The following is a 24,295-nucleotide window of genomic DNA, read 5'->3' as shown; positions in this document are numbered from 1 at the left end:
ATTATTCATTAACAATGTATGGATATGGTAAAGAGACAACTTAACGATATATATCTTTGAAAGTACGTGCTAGCCATTTACTTTAAATTCAATGGTGTAATGGGTAGTACTATCCTCTATATGTATAATATGGCATTCTAAATTAACTATGTAGAACCTCTAACTCAGCCATGGGACATACAGAGCCACAACGAGAGGATAACTACTTCGCACAGAGTTTAACAGGATGGTTCTCAAAGAGAAGACAGAAAAGAGAATTGTTGGTAAAAAAATATCTCCAGCGTAAAAAAAATAATATGATTTATATTACCTAAACATACACACTTTTGAACGTTTTCAGAACATATAAAACATTGTAATGAACAAGTGTTTGGAACTTTTTGAACGTACTATCTCTTGAAAATTCCGAGTTTGACGCCCTCGTTTGGTTATCATGATTTTAAATGTTGGTTTATAAGAGAAGACTAATTTAAAATAATTCAAAGTCACGTGACGAGTCGGCATATCTGCTACAGACCCCTTTCTAACAATAGAAACATATTTGGTAGCATTTTAACCAATCGCTATTCTTTGATTTTTAACAACTCCGATATAACGTGAGTGCTGAATGGGTTAATGAATAAAAACATGATATAAAAAGAGTATGGACATCACCTGAAGTCAATAATTGTATACTAATGTTCGCGTTAATTTCATTTTATACCGTTTTGTATAGATTAAAAGGGCACATTTGTTTCTTCTGTTTTTTGATGATGTAGAATTATTATTTATATATATACATCTTATAAAAATGGAACGCAACTCATCGCACCCTTTTAATAAACCCGCTGATAATTGTTTCCTAAAGAGAATACAAATGAGAAAAGGCCTTTGAGAGCCGCTATTTAAAAACATGTAGTTTGATATTGTAGTAATTTGAGTGACTGATACCAATCTGCAAACCAAGTTTGCCGGTCTTAGATCATTTGATTGCTGGAACAACTTCCGAACCCGGATTGTTTTTGAGCAGATTCATTTACATACGTCAGACCAAGCGGAATGCCACTCCGTAACATGTTGCAACCGACACCGAGTATTAATCTAAACGATTTATTATCGCGCGTGCACGCTTGTCGAGTTTGAATGAAAGCACGCGCACAACTTTTATTTTAAGAGGTCTTGGGGCAATACGTGAAATATCCCAACCTGATATTTATAATTTCTACATAGCTCCCTAATAAAAATGTCATGACACGTCTCTCAAATTACTCGGTATCGCGTCGACGATAGGGGGCGCTTTATTACATTTTGTGTCGCAAAGCTCGAGATTTTATTTAAGGCGATGATTAATTGTTTAGTAAAGATTGAATTTGTTTTGCCTAAACATTATTGAATAGGGCATGTCTTAACACCAATGGGACTATAAAATATTGATACTTTTATGCAAGACGGCTTCATGAATATTCCAATATGTCAGCTTTATATTAACGTGACGCGCTTGTTAGGTGCGAGGCATGCTGACTGTTAATCGATGTTCGGGTCAGTTATGGTATTTACAGAAACAGTATGTAAGCATGTGAAACAAAAGTTACTCTCGTGTATCGTCATTGAGGAGTTTATGGACGTGCTAGATCCACAATGATAGAGACAGTAATGGTGTATATGTTTCCACAACATGAGCTTGCTAATGGAAACCACTTAAGTATGAGTGATACCTACGAACAGATAGTTTTACTTAGACAGACACGAAAGCAAAAATATTATATACAAGTAAGCGTATGCATATCAAAGTTGACAAAACACGATCATAAGAGATCGCTACCATTTCTTCATACGAGTTAACGTCAACTGTAGAAACATCAGTTTTTGTGAGATCTTGTTTTCATTCTATGTACCCCGGCTTAGGAACAAACCTCGAAAAAAACGGCATCAACAAATATAATCAATGTGCAGTATGTGGTATTACTGCAACTCCTAAAGTGCGTTGCATGTTTAATTTCGACATGATACATGTCAATAATTAACTTTCGCATTCCCATAAGAGCCCGATTTCAGCGGGGCAGCCCGCTAAATGGCCATCCCTAAAATATGTCCGCCGTGTATTATATGATTGCTAGCTACAGAGTTTGTGTTTAGGTAAACTACGAGTGTGATTCAAGCCGTGATATCGAGCAATTTAACTTTATGCTATAAAATGTTCGAGATAGATTTATTTAAACCCATCGTTGAATCGGTTTAAAGAAGCCTAATTGCTTATATCAACAAAGTAATATATGTAAAGAATATTTCATATATCTAAAATTGATTGTATTAAATTTTATCATACCTTGGAGGTTGAATCTGTACCTACATGTACGTGTACGTAGTTTATATATATATAGATATGGTCCGACTTTCCTCATTTCTCATGCATTGGCTTAAACAATGTCAAGTGGAGGTTAATAATTTGTGATATTAACCAGATCTTTCTATTTTTAGAAACACCTCTAATTCATATTGCGTTTATAACGTAATACTCATTGTGACGTTACAATTAATGACCCAAATGCAGTTCCGCCCTTTTGCAAACAACTTTTAAATTATATCAAATATGATATTTAAGGACTTTTGATTCGGTTAATATTGTGTTATACCGATTTGGTCGCCTTCGTTAATGTTCGATTCTACACTGTACTAGGTCGGTATAAAATCATATTGACCTCACAAAAGGTCCATGTTGATAAATAAAGATCGTTAACCGCATTATAAGGCCGATGTGATTACTAGGGTATGATGTTGATGATTTTCTCATCAAAGTGGCCATATGGTGGTTGTTTTACAGAAAAAAACCAGTAGGGAATGTGGTTCATTTGGTAGGTTATAAGGTCTCGGGGTGCTGGAAAGGCTATAGATATTGGCTCCCGCGGAGAGGGCTGCGTTACAGAAACTGAACTAAACACAGCGTTTGTTAAACACTTCATAAAGTATGTATTTCCTGTATGAAATATATCTATTTGATATTTGGATATGAGATATATCTTTGAAGCACCTTTTGGGGTATATGATGCGCTGCACATGACGTCATCACCACGGTACTGATACGGTTTAGATCTGCTTTTGTGCGCAAATATAACATCCATACAAAATTAAATCTGCAATGATTTACGAATTTGATGATTGCGTTTTTTATTGAACCAAGCTCATCAAAGGCTTGCGGAGTATGTACATGTAGTGTTAAACAAACAATACCACACCAGATGAAGCTTCTTAAATTCATGCCAGTTGTGTATGTAGGTGATTGATTGCTTATAAATATGTAAATGTTTGTACGAACAAATGTACTATAATAATGTTTTGATTACCTTATTTACCAATTAAATATACCTGGTGTTTACTGAAACGAACTCTGATGTAAATGTAAATGTACATGTACAAATGTGATATTTCGTCGATTATATGTCAGTGTCGACGTTATTTATGTTATGTAAATATTTACATTTCTATTGAACAAATTGTGGATAACGGATTTTATCAACCATGAAGTTGTCTTAATTTAACAAAAATAACAATACTTATTAGACTTGAATAATTTCTCATTGGAAAATGTCCGGACTTTCCCTTCATGCCATTAACGTAGTCCGTGGCAATTCTGGTCGATTTGACCTCATCGTGCAATTCCGTAATCTTCCGAGAATACCCGAAGTGATCCATCTCAATCCTGTTGTGGCGTCAGATCTATGTTATGACGGAAATTTCAAATGCTTTCCGACTGACAAAAATGGCACAAAAAAGCCTGACTTCGCTCAAGAAAGAAAACCCTATCTTTCATCTTTTGTCTTGTAAAAAAAAAGTAACTTCGCTTATGGATCAGCATAAATTGGGGTAATTAACCCTGATGTACTGTTGTGATGACGGTATCTGGCCCTGTAGGGAAGGGTTCATGTTTTTCATCAGAACGATAGGACACTGATCCGCCAATAATAAATCGTTCTATTACGGGAATTTTACAGAGAATTTATTAGAGCATTTGGTAATTACCTGGACAAAGGTATTGGCCTCTCTATCAAAACGAACACGTGCTTTGTTTGTCCCGGGGCCAAGACGTGAGTAACCTCATCCAAACACTGTCGTCTGTTAAGAGTTTTGCTTCGTTTGAACGCGTAGTGTATTTCTAATTAATGGGGGTTGGTGAAGGTTATTACTTACATATGGGTAGATAAATAAATAGATAAATAGGTACAGAAACATATACCAGCCAGTGGGATGTTTCCATAATTTCCAAATAATCATTTAGGAAATTTTATGTTGATTTGGGATGGGTTTGGTTCCGGTTTGAATTATCAAATCTAAACCAAATGTGTCTAATGCAATACTTTCTACCTATTAGTCAATGTTTCCGATAAACCGGAAGTAAGCTTACCGGATGTTAACGTCTAGGAGAAGTGGTGTCATTTCGTTTTGTTAATAAGTGAAACTCTAGAACGCATGCGTCGAACACGACCTCTCTAACTAAAAGTGTTATTTCCTATGCATGCCCTACATTATAACATTGCTCTCGAAACTGTTATTTAATGACAGAGGACAATTTGTCGTTTTACTTATCAATTGTTCCTCTGAACATTTTGAATTATTGCCAAGAAAAATGTGTGTGATTACATGGCTTTCTATAAATTAACCCATGCATCGACAAACCGGAAATGCGTGTACCGAAAGTTTACAGTCTAGAAGTAATGATGCTTTACCTTAAAGAGATGTTATACTTTCTCAATTGAATCATTAATCGATGACGTTTCTAGGCCATATTAAAACAAGAAGGCGCCTGAGAAATTTTCCGAAAATATCTTAATTATTTCGGAAGAATAATGGATGAAATTTTCACAGCATGCATACGTTGAAATGAATTTGTTCGATTAACATTTGGAACATGTTACATTTTAATATCAATAGATCATCCCGCCTTTTTAGAGTAAAGAGCCGCGATGCTGAGATTCCTCGTGGAATATCGACATGTACTTTCCTCATCCGTTCATTTACGCACGGCGAACATCGCTTGTGATCATTACTCTAAGGTTGTACTCGCGTCACGTAATTAAACCAATTAATCCACCAGGCAAGACTACAAGATAATTATCTTCTCCGGATAATTTGAATGTGCGTCTTAATTACAGCAAAGCATGCATTAGTCTATGCCCCTTAACTACGGTTTAAACGTAGGCCAACGTCTGCCTTTGAACATACTTATGCAGAGAGGAATATGGAGTGTAAAGACAGCTCAAGCGCTTGATTTGTTTGAACTTCTGATCAAACCTAAGCGTGACGAGGATATTCAATTGAAAACCTTGACAATCTTAGAGTAACGTCCCCTTTCTCTTTGACACCATCCTCCATCAAAAATATATAATCACAAACAGGGCAGTGTATTTTTGCTACATGTGTAAGTCGTACTTGACATCTCTATATACGTATTGTACTTGTTTCGAGCTCATTTTTGATGTACTAGCAAACTGGCATAATGTGGGGACTACGTGTTGCAGATGATCCTAGACGCTTGTAATGCAATGAATTACGTTAATTACAAGCGTTAAGGTAATACGATTTAAAATACAGACGGGTAATGGAAATACTGGCTGGTCCGTGTCTGTCAATCAATGAGAAAACCCGAGGAGTTCCTCATGGCGGTCTATGATACGTACAAGTGCCGTCTCTGTGAGAAAAGGGAATGTTTGTCCAGTCAATTGGATTTTTTTTTCTTTTCCCTTTTTAAGCTCAAATGAAGCTGTCCAAAAACACAAAATAAAATAGTTCGGATGAATTAGGTGACTTGCATCGTTTTGACTTAAAAGAATATTCTAGAAATTTTATCACAGTTAACGTTCAGTCTATTGGTAGCCGAAGTTCACTCTTGAAATATTTGCATCAGCGTAAGAATGTAATTTCTTTACGTAGTCGTTGTCTTTATCTTCAAGTTTTTTTTTTAGGTTTTAAAGATTTATTGAGCTGTTCAGGTCAACATTTGTTTGTTTTGGTTTAACGGCCGATCAACGGTTGTGGTCATTTAGGGCCGTGGTGATGTAGGTAGCGAAACAAAATCAGATTAAAAAGGTTTATTTTTAAAAGCATTTACATTGTATGTTTAGAAACTTAAAGTAAAAAGGAGTTTAAAATAATAAAAGAAATAACGTAAACCTGATATGGACTTTGTTATATATACTATTTCAAAGTCTTTAGAATAGATCGATGTCTTGCAAATACATGTAGCTACATGTAAAAAGTGCCTTCGAATCCACGGAACTAAAAAGTGTTTTCATATCAGGGACTCAAAAGTATTAATCACGTATGTTTTTAAAATCGAATTATCTTATTTCAAATAATATTGTAAATGGAGTGTCATATGCATGGTGTAATGTCGGGTCTTACGTTGTAAAGGGAATTAGTACGGTATGAGTGTCACATACATGGTATAATGTCGGGTGTTACGTTGTAAAGGGAATTAGTACGGTATGAGTGTCACATACATGGTATAGTGTCGGGTGTTACGTTGTAAAGGGAATTAGTACGGTATGAGTGTCACATACATGGTATAGTGTCGGGTGTTACGTTGTAAAGAGAATTAGTACGGTATGAGTGTCACATACATGGTACAGTGTCGGGTGTTACGTTGTAAAGGGAATTAGTACGGTATGAGTGTCACATACATGGTATAGTGTCGGGTGTTACGTTGTAAAGGGAATTAGTACGGTATGAGTGTCACATACATGGTATAGTGTCGGGTGTTACGTTGTAAAGAGAATTAGTACGGTATGAGTGTCACATACATGGTACAGTGTCGGGTGTTACGTTGTAAAGGGAATTAGTACGGTATGAGTGTCACATACATGGTATAGTGTCGGGTGTTACGTTGTAAAGGGAATTAGTACGGTATGAGTGTCACATACATGGTATAGTGTCGGGTGTTACGTTGTAAAGGGAATCAGTACGGTATGAGTGTCACATACATGGTATAATGTCGGGTCTTATGTTGTAAAGGGAATTAGTACGGTATGAGTGTCACATACATGGTATAGTGTCGGGTGTTACGTTTTAAAGGGAATTAGTACGGTATGAGTGTCACATACACGGTACAGTGTCGGGTCTTACGTTGTAAAGGGAATTAGTACGGTATGAGTGTCACATACATGGTATAGTGTCGGGTCTTACGTTTTAAAGGGAATCAGTACGGTATGAGTGTCACATACATGGTATAGTGTCGGGTCTTACGTTGTAAAATGAATGAGTACGGTATGAGTGTCACATACATGGTATAGTGTCGGGTGTTACGTTGTAAAGGGAATTAGTACGATATGAGTGTCACATACATGGTATAGTGTCGGGTGTTACGTTGTAAAGGGAATTAGTACGGTATGAGTGTCACATACATGGTATAGTGTCGGGTCTTACGTTTTAAAGGGAATCAGTACGGTATGAGTGTCACATACATGGTATAGTGTCGGGTGTTACGTTTTAAAGGGAATTAGTACGGTATGAGTGTCACATACATGGTATAGTGTCGGGTCTTACGTTGTAAAGGGAATTAGTACGGTATGAGTGTCACATACATGGTACAGTGTCGGGTCTTACGTTTTAAAGGGAATTAGTACGGTATGAGTGTCACATACATGGTACAGTGTCGGGTGTTACGTTGTAAAGGGAATGAGTACGGTATGAGTGTCACATACATGGTATAATGTCGGGTCTTACGTTGTAAAGGGAATCAGTACGGTATGAGTGTCACATACATGGTACAGTGTCGGGTGTTACGTTGTAAAGGGAATGAGTACGGTATGAGTGTCACATACACGGTATAATGTCGGGTCTTACGTTGTAAAGGGAATCAGTACGGTATGAGTGTCACATACACGGTATAATGTCGGGTCTTACGTTGTAAAGGGAATTAGTACGGTATGAGTGTCACATACACGGTATAATGTCGGGTCTTACGTTGTAAAGGGAATTAGTACGGTATGAGTGTCACATACATGGTATAGTGTCGGGTGTTACGTTGTAAAGGGAATTAGTACGGTATGAGTGCCAAATGTCGACCCGAGTGAGGTCTTCCTCTCTACGATCATTCCGACTGGGAATGGATGTGTTATGTTTCGTTTGTACTTTAAGAAGTTTGTTGTTCGTCTCGAGAGACCGGCATGGCTGCCATTTAATTTGAATGGCCGTACTGATAGCAGCTATATGGTAGTTTGGTATTTGTTTGTTGCTGAGATTTAAAGCATTTTTTCCTGTCATCGAATTCGTTAACATTGAATCCGACATTGTGTATGAGAAGGGTGATTCGAAATCTATTTCCGAAGGGAGGATGTGTGTTCGGGTATTGCACTGGATTTGCCTCACTCATGTAACGTAAGGTTAAAATCAGTTGTTTGTATGTTCCATGGGGGAATTTTAGATTGAGCTATGTCGGTCAATATATTAAGTTGATTTCTTGAAGGAGATTTGAAATTGGGATACCAAACATTGGCAGAAAGGTTTTGTTTTTTGTGTAAATATCTTTTGATGTTTTGGGTTAAATACTTGGTCAAAGAAGGATTTTATATTTTATTTTTATTAAGCTGCAAACTGTATTTTTTCTGTCCTAAAGTGACTGTTCATTTGCGTCCAATGACGGGCTTTTGTGTTGTTCGAAAAGCTCCAATGGCTTGACGTATCCCTTGATATGGATTGGATCAAGCATCTGTGGGTAAGAACTACACGCTAATGCGTATCCTATACAACTGTATCCAGTTATGTTCGAATAAATGATCTATCAATGCGCGAAATCATTTCAGGGTTCGCTCCCCAATCAGTATTTAGAAAGGTCTCGTATAATGTGTTGGGACACTTATCCTTTAATACTTTATAGGTGGTACGAAACAGAGATTCGAATGAAGAATGAGGCCAAGACAAATTTTGTCTGTTCGACTAGAAGGATTGTTGTGCCATCAAGTGTTAGATTTGGATGGGTCATTGTTTGCTTTTCGTTTTTGGGAAACTCCTTCACACAGCTCTAGATTTAGATAATTTAAAGCCGTTTCTGTCTGTTTTGTGGTTTGTTGTTGTCCTTCTGCCGTTTGTATGTTCTTAGATCTGTAACAGATTAAGAAACGACCCTTCGGTTTACTGACCACGACATTTGACCATTTCGTTGATTTTGAAACCAAATGAGGTAAGTGATCGGATTCCAGCCTGTGGGACTCCCATTTACTGTTTCGACATTTCAGAAAAAGGTTGAGCCTACACAGACTTTGTAGTCTATCTGATAGGTAATAAGATAAAAAAAAAAATTGGGGAGGTCAACACACGCCGTATCAAAATAATGATTTGTCGCCTATAATCGATTTTAGTTATAAAACATCAGAACTGTCATTGGACATTACAAACCTCGGTGATTAATGTCTTGTCGCGTTTTGTCGAGTTAACAAATCTCAACCCTGCATTTTAAAATTGTTTCAGATGTCTCGCAGTGTACGCGTACCTTATTTATGGTGGAAAGACAATAGATATGGTCACGTGACATGTCCTCGTACATAGGTAGCCATTGAAACAATTAGACGACTTTGTCAAAGACCTAATGTGTTTTTAGACCGATGTGGTCTTGCAAGTAATTTTAAACAATAAAACACAATGGGCTCTTGGTGCTTATGGTGTTTTGGGGGACTTCTCAGACATACACAGTGCCATAAAATGCTACTACTGTTAATTCAATTAGGTTCGTTCTAATCATGATTCGGAGGCCTCGTCGCAACATTTGAAAGGTCATAGGTCATATGGCTGAGGCCACTCAAGGACACATGTCCGCAAGATCAGACAAGGAAATGTTTTCCTGGAGCAGAGAGCGAGTTGTTTTCCTGCAACAGCAGACAGTTTATTTTTTCCATGGAATAAGCAGGATGTTTTTATGGACATATGAGCAAACAGAAATAGACAAAAGATAAGCTTTTGAGAATCAAAGAATGAATGCGTTTACCAGAGACATACATTTGTAAACGGAGCTTGTGTTTTTTTTAAAACGGTCGGGTGTGTGTACATTTTGGAAGGGACAAGGGCACAGGTATACAAAAGAAAAGTTTTCAAGAAGTAGATAAATATATCTAATTGTTTTTTTGTTTGTTTGTTTTTTTTTTTTTTTTTTTTTTTGTTTATTTAATGTTTTTATTGTTTTTTGTTTTTGTTTTTTCTTGAGCAGTCACTGAATTGTTTGCCTGGAGAAGTCAAATGAGGAACATGTTTTGTGGTAAAATCAACACAATAGCAATATGATTTCAAGGAATTGAAAACATGTTTCATTAGGGCCAGACAATGAACTGTTTTCTAGGGAATAGAAAAGGTATTGTTGTAAGACCATAAAGTAGGATATGTTTTCAACGAGTAGATACGTTGTAAAATTGAAAAAAAGACAGCTTTTGGGATAAAGTGGAGATATGTCATACCAGAAGAAAAAGAGGTGCGATATTTCTAGGACCTTACTCTGATAATGTCAGATTTTCATTGTTTACAATCACCAATCGGGCTTTAAGCATAATCATTTCGATGTATTGTATCCGTGGCTAGACAATCATTGAAATCGGAGACACCAAAAGGTATTTCAAATATATTTTTTGTACTGCAAATCTAATTGAAGCAGGCGTTCCTTAAGGCTCAATTTTTGGACGGTTTTTTTTTTAATTGATATTAAAGATATACCTGATATCTTTGGATCTGCCTCTCGCCTATAGGCAGATACTTTACTATTCTTGTCTTTAAATTCAGGAAGCTTTGAATGGCAAACTAGATAAGTTATATTCTTGGGCAAAAACATTTTTGGTTACTTTTAATTCTGATAAGACAGCTATAAATCAATAATTTTGTGAACATTGATGACGATTTAGATTTAATATTTCATGGGAAAGTCCTAAACTTTACTTATCATCAAAAAGCATTAAGTTAGAAAAGGAGCTGCCCGTATTATTACGGGACTTCCATCGTGTATCCGTGTGATGATATATGTTATGAACCAGACTTTAAAACTCTTCCTAGCTGTAGAACACTGAAACAACCGTATAAGAATTTTGATTTATTTTGTTTCATTTCGGAGGTGGAGGAAAGCGGAGAAAAACCACCGGCCTACGATCAGTACCATGCAACTGCCCCTCGTGAGTTTCAAACCCGCAACCCCGAGGTGGAGGGCTAGTAATAAAGTGTCGGTAAACCTTAAACACTCGGCCGCCGCGACCCTTCTTTATAAGATGCACATCACATTAACTCCTTGCATGCTTAATGATATACTGCCTCCTATTTTTGGTAAACAATCGTTATTCTTAGCGAAACAACAAAAATTACAGGATTTCTCAATTTATAATCTCTCTTACGGGTCTTTTATGCCTCTTCATAGTTGGAATGTCTTACATGACACAGTGCGTTCATTACCTACACATTATGTTTATTTATTGCCTCGTTAAAGTCAGTTTTACAGTTTCCCTCGCTTATATATTAAAGCGTTGGTGATCGTAAGATTTTGAACACAAGGCTTAGACATCAGTGTAGTTAATAATGATCTTATCGGGCAAACCCTAGCCTGAATGCAGCATGCACTTGTGGTAACCCTTGTGAGAAAGTCTTTTATAGAATTTCATTTTTCTATAAATGAAACGGATACTTTTTTCCACAATTTTAATTCTTTAGATTTTTAATTCTTTCGGAAACAAATTTACTTGGAAACCCGAATCGTACCGTGGACTCGAATTCAAATGTCTTTAGATATTTGCCGTCTTTTATTAAATCCAACAACGTATTTTGAAAGTAACACATTGTTTATTGTAGAAATATGCATGTTTTCATTGTATTACTGGTCTTCTTTATATACATGTGTGTGTATCAGGGGAAGGCGTAGATAAGTTGTTTTTAATTGTGCCTAATCTTTTGTTATAAGTTAAACAATAAAAATGTTTAAAACAAAATCAGATTTTCTTTCGTCAATGTTACGTGAGTTCTAGTCATGATTTAGAGGTCTCGTATTTTAAAATGTTTGAATTTTTTTTTTTTTTTTTTTGAATTGTTTCCTTTATTTTTGCATTGCTGAGAGCATTTCTCGACATCATTGTCCTAATTAGTACAATAGTAGAGATCCAGTTTCAGACTTCTGTCCACTGTTTTATATAATGACTAGATTTTCATTCATTTTGTAACATGTTATTTTGATTGCACACTGGCTGACAGAGGTGATTATTTCGGACTAGCAAGGTGGTGAAGTTTAGTGCAACTGTAACTGTATAATTTGAGTGACGGTTTTATTTTTTTAAACTTTTAAATGGCGTACCATACCTTGGTGCGACGAGAGCGGAAGAATATATGTTTAAAGATACCCAATGATGGTTGCTGCTTTCTAGATTTAGGGAAAAAACCCTAAGATCTATTGCAGTGCAAGATTCGGAAGTATGTTATCTAGAAAACTTATTGAGTGAGACACGCTAGTGTATATGGTAGTATCTGGTTAAAACGTGTACTATATATATATGTAATGTATGTATCCAGTTCTAAACGTTATCCACCCTACCTCGTCGATAGCACCAAATGTTAAAAAAAAGTTCCAAATAAAGCACCTCTTTACATGCATTTCGTTTCTCATAAACGTTTGTCACCGGAGGCAATGGTTTTTATTTGATTAATTTTAATTTCATTTTCATTTTCCCTCTGAAATTCTCAAGGATAAAACGTTGCGTAGAACTGTTGAACGATTAGGGCCTGACACGGGTTTCCAAACCAGCTCCCCTTTTCCAAATTGCAAACGTTCTGTCGTGGTCTTTAATACTCTTTGAACTCATGTAGGCTAAAGGGGAAATCGTTGACTTATGTTTGAGGAACGACTTTGATCACAAGTATGGCGTTTTGCCCAGAGAAATCCACTCAACATTACCAAACTTGGTTAAACATATTGAAGCCCTTTGCCATCAGAGATGATTCATCGACCTTTTTGACTATGCGTGTTGTCATGGAAATGCTGTATGTTTTGGTTCGTTGCTACCGGAACAATCATTCTAACGCCAAAAGAGTTAAATATAACGGTCTTCTGCTCAGTATAAATAGAAATACCGTTACAATAACCTTTTTTACGATTCTAACAATTGTTTTGTAAATGGTGATTCGAGAGTCGACCAAGGCATATGATATCTCATTAAATTGAAAGCCATTCTGACTATATTTAAAATACGGTTGTTTGAGCATTTATGTCAACTTCTAAATGCGAATCATATAATTTCTCTGTTATTTTTCAAGGAGACCTTTAAGGCTATTTACTTCGTCATTTATCATTGTGTATTCATATCATCATTGAGAGCAAATATCTGGCTAATATCAACACGCTAATGATTTAATAATACTTTTTATCAGAATTTCTGCCCTGTAGGTAGGGCATACCTGATGCCCCCATTGCATGATAGTAAGAGGCGACTTAATTTGGGATCTTATTTTTTCTCACTTCTTTCTGAACAACTTTCTTCTTCCTAATGTCTCCCTTGATAATGCCTCACTTTCGGTATTCAGTTGAGCGTTCGCCCCTATGAGGAAGGCTTTTGGTTCTATCCCCTGGCCGAGACATACTAGAGTCATTAAAAATGGTAGTTGCTATACTCCTGCTTAGCGCTCAGCATTTTGGGAGTGGGACGACTGGTTGGCCCTTTGTCAGTATAATGTGACCGGGTGGGGTGTCCTGCTGGATGTCTTCGGTAGTATGCTTCAGTGAGGTAGCACTATAAATCGGCAAAAGTTCTGGCCTTTCACAAGGAGACTTTACACGTACATACCGCAGCCTCCCAAAACACACATACGCACTCACCACACGCATGCATATCGCAAACACGGGAGGTCGTCCTTAAATGACCATAGCCGTTAATAGGACGTAAAACAAATAAAACCAAACCAAACCAAACCAAATCACGCACATTTGCTCTAGGACATTATTGTTGTGACAAAATGTTTTATACCTGTTTTGTTTTGATTTCAATGCACTTTGATGGACAATGGTATTGATAAAAAGACGGCATTGCATTTATCCCTGTAGCTTCGCCTGGTTTTAAGTTCTTCGATATATTTAGATATTTTTGTTTAAACGTTTTTCAGATGTGTGTACAATGCATTTAATTTATAGCAACTAATACGATAGGATTTCAGGATTTTATACCAGATTCGGAAGATCATTAATCATTCGATCCTGCTTAATGTCCAGAACATCTATTGCACTATGTAGACGATCTAAAGTCATGGAATATGTCGCCTTAAACATGACCTAGTGTTTACATAATTGCAAGATCGTAAGGTTATGCTACATAACATTTCGGATCGGTATGTAAGATCTTAATCTCAAACGATGATTAGTTTTAAGTATCAATTTTAAGCTTTATGTTGGTTTTGTTTTCCCGTTCCATGACAACTCAAGAAATTTAAGGTCAAATGATGCTGAGGTTACACTCAATGTGTGTGTATCTCATTATCCGTCAAAATAATGAACATGGTAATCGGCTTAACTATCTTCTCTTTCTCTCAAAATTCAGCGTGCTTGTTTGACATTTGAATGTCGTAAATACCATAAATACCACAGGCCGTGTCAAACTGCAATACTAAAAGTGATAGAAATCACTGCAGCACAACACATCTAACTTTGAACTATATTAATAACAATAGTAAAATCTAAATCTGTAATTGATGTCGGTTCCGGCTGAACAAACATAATATCCTCAAATGAGAACATCCTCGTCGTGTTTCTGCATGGTTACGCAGACAAGACAAGATAGAAATCATATCATATCATTTAGACTCGTCTTTGAAGTAAACAAGGAAAAGCGCCAAAATCAATATATCTAGAATTTTCTTTAAATTACATAACTCTCGCCCGTGGTGATCGTCACATTACCATATTTATTGCACAGTTATTTATAACTCACACCCATGGGGATAGTCACATGACCATCTTCATTGTACAGTTATTTATAACTCACACCCGTGGGGATCGTCACATGACCATCTTCAATGTACAGTTATTTATAACTCACACCCGTGGGGATCGTCACATGACCATCTATTGTACAGTTATTTATAACTCACAACCGTGGGGATCGTCACATGACCATCTTTATTGTACAGTTATGTATCACTCACACCGGATGGGATCGTCACATGACCATCTTTATTGTACAGTTATTTACAACTCACGCACGCGGTGTTCGTCACATGGCAATCTCTCTTGTACAGTTATTTATAACTCACGCACGTGGTGTTCGTCACATGACCATCTTTAGTGTACAGTTTTTTATACCTCACGCCCATGGTGTTCGTCACATGCCATCTTTATTGTACAGTTATTTATAACTCGCGCCCGTGGTGTTCGTCACATGACCTCTTGTATATTCTTACAATGCTAGGAGTAATGCAATTCACTATTTTAGTTTTCAATCTGATCAAAGTTGCATATTTAATTGCAAACTGGTAAAAATAATATAGTGTATAATAAGTTACAGATGAAATTCATTGATTAAATCGACTACAAACATTTTTTTAGAATACTTCGGATCAACTCTTGGTTTCACAGAGGAATTATTTTGACATATTAATTTTCAAAATTTCTATTAAATTTTATTTTTCATGGATACATCTATACTTCATAATCATTCTCATTTAGCCTGACTCTTACTGTCCGCGCACGCCTGCCCTGGAGGTAAGGCCTAAGAATTGTACCTGCTGCCCCCATAACATGATCGTAAGAGGCGACTTAATTTGGGATCTTATCTTTTCTCTTCTTTCTTAACAGCTTTCTTCTTCCTAATGTATCCTTTGACAATGCCTCACTTTTGGCCTTTAGTTGAGCGTTCGCCCCTGTGAGAAAGGCCTCTGGTTATGTCCCCTGGCCGAGACATACCAGAGTCTTTAAAAATGGTAGTTGCTACTCCTGCTTAGCGCTCAGCATACTTGGAGTGGGACAACTAGTTCGCCCGTTGTCAGTATAATGTGACCGGGTGGGGTGTGCTGCTGGGTGTCATCGGCAGTATGCTTCAGAGAGGTAGCACTATAAATCGGCAAAAGTCCCGGCCTATCACAAGGAGACCTTACACCAACATACCGCAGCCTCCCAAAACACACATACACTCACCACACGCATGCATGTCGCACGCACGGGAAGCCGTCCTTAAATGACCTTAGCTGTTAATAGGACGTTAAACAAAATAAACCAAACTAAATCCGCCTACGCTACAACAGTGCATTGCGACTTGGTCAAGTGTCTTAGTGAACGAGACTATCTAAAAGCTAGTCTCTTTCAATGAGACTATTGTTGTCATATCGTGCTTAAACTGCAGACCTATACGATGTTAGCAAGTGTCTAAATAAACAAGGCGAACTTTAACTAAGCATTTACCTAACAAACTCCAAGAAATATCCGCAGAATGTGTATATCTGATAATCATCATTTATCACTTTTGATTTTTTTCCCTTTCATATATCCGGTATCACTGTCCTTAATTGACGAAAATATGATGATAAACGAAATTGTACATACTGCAGCAACTTTAATCGGAATTTCCATCAAATACCATGTTCATAGCTTTTCTTTGGCCTGTCGATTAACGTATCTGTCTTGACGTGTCGTTATATGTTTTTAAACTGTGACAACTGCGTCTTTGTGTAGTTTTTTTTGTTAACAAGAGTGCTACCTCGCGAATAACCCATCAGAAATAAAAAAAAAAAAAAAAAAACAGCCAAAAAAAAAAAAACACACACACACACACAAAACAATGAAATGCTATATTCTATAAGTTTTGGGAAAAAAGATTCTGGCGGCATGATGATATTGATCAACAGTTCACTGCAGAAAAAAAATCAATAGAAATGTGATGAAAGCCATTAGATAAAGACGGGAAAAATAAAAGGTGACGAAATGCGTATGTCCACTAAGTATTTGAGACAACGGTCATCGTCAAGGACAATCATTTTCTATTCCATGTAGATATTGAAACCAAGATATCTGCGTTTCTTCGTCTGACCGACTTTTGTTCGTCAGTGAGAACGTCTGCTAAAGACGTTATCGATCGCACGTTGTCTCCTAATACACAGAAGTGTTAGGAGGTATTCTTGTATGAAGTTGTGTTCGTGCCATCAAATGTGGAGTATGTTTACTATTAAGTCTTTCTAATATTTATCCATCAAATCAGACCAGCCATTGTTTGAACACCCGATATAATGAAATGCTACCAAGACGTCCAGGCTAGAAGTCTTGCTCATAATTCATACAAACCGAATCCGATGATAGCACGAAGAAACGTCGCGTCATTCCTTGAGCACTCATTTTCTCCCTGCGCTCTCAGATTGAGCCGACGATTCTTGAAGAGGTCTATTCATCATATTGGAAAATTCTCTTTTTTATTATTTCGTATCACTTTTGCGGTTGCTGTATTTGTTTTAGCAAATTCTTTAAGCTATAGAGGCAAATTTATTTTAAGCAATAAATTTCCACATTAGTAAGGTTGCTATTATTTCTTTTTCAACTAAGCCCTTAGGTTATAGAGGAAGATATCTTTTTACTATGAATTTCCACTTTTGTAAGGTTGCTGTTTTTAGTTTAAGGTAATGCAGTCATAAAGTAAGGATGCTTAGTACTCGTTCACTTTGTAATGTTGCTGTACAGTTGACTAACTATGTAACTTGCTGGTCAGGATGTTACTGAATAACATTCACATTTTTTTTTAAAAGACACACGATGCAAAACTAGATCAATAACTAACATAAATGACAGAAAACATCATAAAAAGGTTGCTTCAAAAATGGAATGCATCGAACAGCTATTTACTTTTGCTAAATTACGTTATATTTCACTGAAAACATTATTGACAGATTGTAAATGGTGTCAGCAATGATGGATTAGTCCCTTCCTGTACACAAATTTCTCTGCAGGTACACGGATTAGTCAGAGGCGACTTTGGTTATTTTTATGGTTTTCTCTCTAAACAATTTTTTTCTTCCTAATGTCTTCCTTGACACTCTCTCACGTTTGACCTTTGATTTGAGCGCTCCTCCCTGTAAGGAAGACTATTCAGCTATAAGCTCTGTCTCCTACTTTCGGTTCCCTGTCTGACGCTCGGTGCTGACTGGGACACAAGGTAACATCACACGCCTGTTTCGTGTCGATTTATTGCGCTGTAGATGTGGTTTCAGGTTTTCCCCTTTCCTCGACAGTCGGTATAATGGACGGGAAGAGTTATCATAACAATGTACTACGACATGACATTTCAGGGAAATGACAAAATAGATACCGGCACTTAGGTCTGGTAAGAAATAAGCACTATTATTGAATAGCATTAATGTGTTAATGAAATGTTAAACAAAACAGCAGACCTACAATGTACCTTACATAGATAAAGTACATCTAGTTATTTATTTTATCAAGTTATTTGTCAATCATAGGACAACAAACAACTGCTTTTTACACTTTAATTTTATCTTACCCACTTTCTTGCTTTTCATTTGTCGGTAACCTATTAAAAAGTAGAAAATATATATACCTACAATGTAGTTGAATATTTTCTTCCCTGATTTGATTTAAGTAACAAAGTAACAAAATCTCTTCTCTATGTTCAATTTCTTGTTTCACCTAAAAAGGGAATTTCGACTCCGATTGTGTAATATTTAAACGCAATACACGACCTTGTTTTCAATCAAAACGAAGCTATTGATGCTTTCTGCTTCCGATTCGAGTATGACCGATAGAGGGCGTGTGTATCGTTGACTATTACTCATGTCGTCTGCCCCTGTGTCACCAGGGGGCGCCTGGATATCGTGTAATACATTCCCAGTAGCGCCATCTGTCATCGGTCATTATAGATATAACTCTATGACGGCCGCACTACATCGTGATCTGACATTTGTCGTTGCTTATGCGGATATAGTGATCACACTGGGGAGATGACCAAGACATATTACTTGATGTATTTGATTTCGTCTTCTTCGACAATTTAGCACTTAGTTATGAAGTCTGGTATTTCAATTAACAGTATCTGTGACGTCTCCTTTAAACACAACTATTATACATGTACCAGATGTAATAGGTAGGTCACTAACGCCCCACGTGTAATGCACGTGGTTAGCCCAACAACACCTCACACGTGGTCTCAAGTGTAATCATGGGGTGGTGTGAGGTTCCAAACTGTATGAGATTTCGAGTTTGTATAAAATGGACTAGCTTTAGGACATATTCAGATAATCTGTGTTATGTTTTGATGCTGGATTCTCATGCCTCTCTGGGTCAGGGAACACAATATCGTTGATGACGTAATATTTCCCTGAAATTGACAGCGACTCCTAGTTCTTCAGGGTAGGGATTCACTGCCGGCACATCTGCTTTCGATCGTTTTTTAGCCAGGGTTAATTACAACATTGGCTTTTTAATATCTTGTCAGCTCCTGTTTTCTGTTTGTATTGAATCGAATCCTTTTGTTATTCCAAATTACTGACGATTCACTGATGGTTTTCGTTTACTTTTAGACGACTGTAATATTTGTCTTTATGGCATGATTGCCATAGAAGACCAGCTCAGTTTTGTACAAATTTAGTTAGTTAATTCTGTTAAGCTGTCACAGTTGTCTTTCTTTAAAACTATAAACCATATGACAACCAATATTTAAAACATGTTTTATCAATATCGAGAAAGGAATATCGCCAAAAACTTAATAGAAATTCTGACTGTAACTCGCTATTGATTTCGTGTTTTAAATGACCCGAACTATTCAGTGTCCTACATATATAATATAACATTCTTGCGTTACATGTAATTACTAGCTGTATCATGACTTCATAGATATTTACATACATGATGTATTCTTGACTGATATCCCCAATATTCTCTTTAAAACAAACACTTTACGGACCGAGATGATTTGAACTTGAACATGTGCATCTCTTGTAGAAGGGTTATTTGGTTCTCAACCTGTTCCAATGCAATTTCACTTCCAATAGCTTTTTTCTGCGCGACCTTGGATTCGGTGGTATAACAGTTACATGTGTTTGGCTTGTTGATAACATGTTTTTCATTATATCAACTGCTAATATCGGTTGATTCTTGTAATAGAATATTAACGTTTGTTCCCAGCTCGGTACACCTGTCTGTCATTAATACCTAGTTTTATAGTTCTTTTTATTGCTCATCCAGCCACGGATAATCAAAGTAGTTTATTAACATTATAAACCCTTCACACTGCACAGGTGTGTTGTTTCAGGTCTCTGTATCTGTACCATTGAGGATGGAGCAGTGCATTGGGTTCAATGTTACAAACCTTGGAGTGTTAATTACAGTCGGAATGTGATTAGCCATTCACTCATTTGTGATGTAGAAAGAAAAATTCTCCAACCTCCGGATAAGATTTTTGAGGTGCGTAGTTCAATGAGTTTCGTGTTGATCCTAAAAATTCTTATCCACTTACTGGAGTTCTCTGTTACAGACAGTAAATAGGCTTGCCTTGCACAGCTATGACTGCCTATCATAAGTGTTATACAAGTCAGGGCGGGGAAAGTAGCACTGACTCTATTACGTTCATACGATATGTAGTACATTTCTAATGTCCAATGTTATGGGAAACAAATGCAGTGATGGGAAATGGCAGCGAAAACTAAAATTCGAAAAACTATAACATCATGTTCAACCCATTAAACAACATTTCAAAAGAAAATTGTCACGCAGCATGTGTTGATATGAAGAGAATACCGAGTCAATTCCCACTGGAATTGGGATTTGTAAAGCACACTGGAAATGGCAGAATTTAGAAGAATGCATGTCTTAATAAGAGTTTTGGTATTCGAGTGAAGAGAATGGGGAAGATACTGTAGTACTAAATTAAACATAAGTTTCTTCTTCACATAAAAAATAAAGGCATATTTGTATAAGTGAGATACATGTTTTCAATATCTTTCAATGCGAGAAGTTTTAACACCATAAAAACGTGTAACATACCAACTATTAGTAATAATATCTGAATAAAGTTTCATAAATATCCCTTAATTTATTGAAGTCCCCGAACATAAATATTTCTTCAGAAACGCAGAATATAATTTAAGGAAAGTTCCTTAACTAACATTCTCTTAAATTCAATATTGCCTTCCAATAGAAAATTTTGATTGAAGGGATTTCCTTATGTTAGGGAACAATGACGGTACTGAGCCTTGATGTATATAGGAAACCTGTCTATACCGTTAGTTATAGCAGTGTTCGGTTTAGACATGCGTAATTGTAAAACTTACCTCGAACTCAGAAAGTACTTATCTTATGGTAAATCTATATTTTGTAGCAAATATCCATAACTAGGCAAATATACATATTCATATTTCATAATTGTACATAAATATAATGAAAGTTCGCATTACCAAAAATGATATTCAGGATAATTTTAATTCTGCAATCCGTATAACGTTCACCAAACATGGATATCTATCTTAATTCTATAATAAAAAACCTGATTGATTGTCCTGATAAAGACCTAACCAGTCTGCAAGTAAGCGTATGATTGTCAACAAATGGCACTGCCATAGATCTACTGGTCGACGCAGAGGAGTTAACGTCACCTCTCGATGGGAATTTTTCATCTCGTCACCGGTGCTTTATTCCAATCGTCTGATAACGATAGTAGACTAAAATAGATTTGCTCAAAATGACCAGTGGCTCTTTTGTATAAAAACAAACCATGACATGAAGCTAATTGTGACGTCAGCGAGAGACTTGCGACTCCGGGGACCCTTTTATTGCACATTGTCTGCAGTTGATTGCAATATTGGAAATGCAAACGCAGGCAAGATTATGAATGTTAGTATAAATGCGCAGATATAAGCGCCAACAGAACCTAGATTTATAAGTAGGAAACACACCCCAGATACAACATCAGCGTAAGGATACTAACATGAGTAAACTTACTACGTATCTAATAGCTTAATGGCCATAGTTTTGTTTTAGTATCTTGGTTGACATTATGTACATTATTGTATCCGTGATTGCTTCGTTGGGAATATGTCGAGTATTATCTACAGTAAAAACAAAAATAAAAGGATTAAGATTGTCTGAGATTCAAGAGTTGTGAGAGATTCTAGAGTTGTCTAGGTTTCCGGGGTCATGTGAGGCTTGTCAAGGGTTGCGTGAGATTTTGGGGTTGTGTGAGGCTCTTGGATTGGATGAGGTTGTGTGGGATTCCAGGGTGTGTGAGGTGCTAGGGTTGTGTGAGGTCTTGGGTGTGAGTGTGTGTGTGAAGTTTTAGGTGTGTGAGATTCCCTGATTGTGTGAACTAAATGGGTCGTGTGAGAGTTATGTGAGGCTCTAGGGTTGTGTGAGATTTTAGGTCTGTTTGAGGTTACGGGATTGTGTCAGATTCCCGGATTGTGTGAAACGTTTAGGTCGCGTGAGAGTATGGGGTTGCATGAGGTTCCGGGTTCGTGTGTGGTTCTGGAGGTGTTAGACATTGAAGGGTTGTGTTAGGTTCCGGGGTTGTGTGAGATTCTAGGGATTCGGTGTGATTAAGGCATTGTGTGATATCCCGGATTTGTTTTAGGGGCTGGTTGTGGAGTTCTGGGATAGTGTGGGACTGCAGGCATATATTAAAGTCCAAGATCATGCAAATCCTGCTTTGTGAGAGAACATGAGATTATAAAAGCATTAAGGATTGTGAGAAAATTAATGCTTAAATGTGAGAGAATCTCCTAATGGACTAACTTAATATTTTGCAGTAAAAAATACCATTCAAGAATATGTTTTAACGTGACATTCTCTACCTTGAATTGATATGCCAAACAATGTTCTTTTTCACACCTTCAAATCACAATTCCTTTGTCCTATGAAAATTTATTCATATTAACATGTATACATGTACGATATTCCTAGAAATTATGTTCCGAAAAGACTTTTATTTTGACCTTGTATTTTTGTCTAAGGACTGCAAAAAACTACAAGACGGACAATGTTTGCATACCATAATAATCATATCGAGACATAGATTATTGGAAACCGAGTTCCATGTTGAAACGTGACAACTTACAATATTCTATCTACACAATCGATAATACCATACACCGGAAGTACTTTTTGTCTGGTTACACACGACACTGTGCACGAGGTGTTAGATTAACAGTCACAATTTTCACTGTGCATGCACTCTAAAACATGACATATTTATATCATATCCTGCTGTTTATTAGATTAGTCTGCACAATATACTGGTAATGAAAGACTTGTCAGAGACCATATTGCCATCCTAGCACTTCCAGAGTCATATTGATAAATTAGACTGGGCATTAACTGCATAATATGTTCTGTGTGCAACGGGATCTTTGTAGTCTGGATATTTTCTTTCATAGTACATTGCATGGGAAGTGGAGCCAGTTTGAATTTAACGGCAAATGTTATGTTAGCTTGATGGTTTAAAATAACATGATTACCGCACTGAGTTGTTGTGATTAACGCTATTTTTATACCAACTGTGGTCATAGTCGATGCCATTATCAGATTTTCTTCAGTTTACATATGCTTTCTTTATCACCGATGTTTTATTTGGTAAACGAATTTTCAATATTGAAACGGAAACTGACACTTTCTAGAAATTCCCCAGTTTGTTGGTTTAGCATTTATTAAGGAACAAAGTAATTTTACAGCTGTTCTACATTGTCTAAGCTTAATTTATAAACAACGCATAACACATTTGTATTTCTTGTTTTCTCTCCTTCTTTCATTGACACGACATAAGTAGACGTAGTCGAACCACGAGTGCTTTGTATTTGCTTAATCGCCGCAATTGCAAGACAGAACTACTATCGTATGGAATTGAAAAAAGTCTAGACATTTGAGGCAATTTCAGTACGCTATATACAGGTCTACGCAATTGAAAAGTGTACCCAATACCATATGCTCCTTTATTAAACACTTGGAAATTGAACGACATACAAGTTGGTTTTTTGTTGTATTTTTTTCTCAATCTTGTCCGGTCTTAAAGTGTTGTTTTGATAGTGTAACAACCTCACAAACACAATTTTGCACTTTGTGGCATAAATGGAAAGAGCTTTCCACCCTTGGAAACCTACGAAAGGTATGTTTTTGTTTGATTATTTGATTGTTGTTTACTGCTTTTAAGACTGGATAACCAATGTTTTAATAATATCATGTTGGCACAAACCTACATATGCCAGCTATAGTTATAAACCTAATACTCAACATCACTAATTGACTTGTTTTCCAGAATGTATTTCACATTCATAACACAAGTCGGAAATGGAAACCATTAAAGACACACGGAACATCTCGCTGAAAAGTACAAAAACAAACAAT

The 24,295-nt window shown here is 36.6% G+C and overlaps 1 long non-coding RNA gene across 1 annotated transcript in view; it reads left to right on the top strand.

Moving 5' to 3' along the window:
- The window catches only part of LOC117330658, an 83,397-nt gene that overhangs the window by 5,636 nt on the left and 53,466 nt on the right, over nt 1-24,295 (top strand). The window lies entirely within an intron of this gene.

Source organism: Pecten maximus, chromosome 7 (genome assembly GCF_902652985.1).
Source record: "Pecten maximus chromosome 7, xPecMax1.1, whole genome shotgun sequence".
NCBI lineage: Eukaryota > Metazoa > Mollusca > Bivalvia > Pectinida > Pectinidae > Pecten > Pecten maximus.
Note: the sequence above shows the minus strand (reverse complement) of the source record. Positions and strands in the feature narration are given on the sequence as shown.